The sequence below is a fragment of the Alligator sinensis genome, unplaced genomic scaffold (genome assembly GCF_000455745.1).
Source record: "Alligator sinensis unplaced genomic scaffold, ASM45574v1 scaffold444_1, whole genome shotgun sequence".
NCBI classification, from domain to species: Eukaryota; Metazoa; Chordata; order Crocodylia; family Alligatoridae; genus Alligator; species Alligator sinensis.
Window position 1 is genome coordinate 4,030,031 of NW_005841886.1, and position 274 is coordinate 4,030,304.

General features: G+C 63.1%; 1 protein-coding gene across 3 annotated transcripts in view; it reads right to left on the bottom strand.

Annotated features, from left to right (window-relative positions):
- Positions 1–274, bottom strand: part of PRR29 (proline rich 29) — a 28,793-nt gene that overhangs the window by 16,264 nt on the left and 12,255 nt on the right. The gene's annotated exons all lie outside the window — the stretch shown is intronic.

A 274-nucleotide genomic window follows, 5' to 3' on the forward strand; every position in this document is an offset into this window, starting at 1 on the left:
TGCTCCCCCAGGCCTCCCACAGGTGCCTTGCCCGGGCCCACACAGGCCCTTTAGGGAAAAAAAAACCTGAGAAAAGCCCTGGGACTCACTGCTCCTGCAGCGGCCTCAGGACTTTGCGGGCTCATGCAGAGCTCCCTATGTGACGCAGGGCAGTGGGGATTTCCGCCCCCCTCCAAGCAAGAGTGGTGAGCCCATCGGTTTTTTGGGTTTTTTTCCTTAAAGGGCTGGAGCTGACCCCCCCCCCGGGCAGGGCACCTGTGGGGGGGCTGGGGGG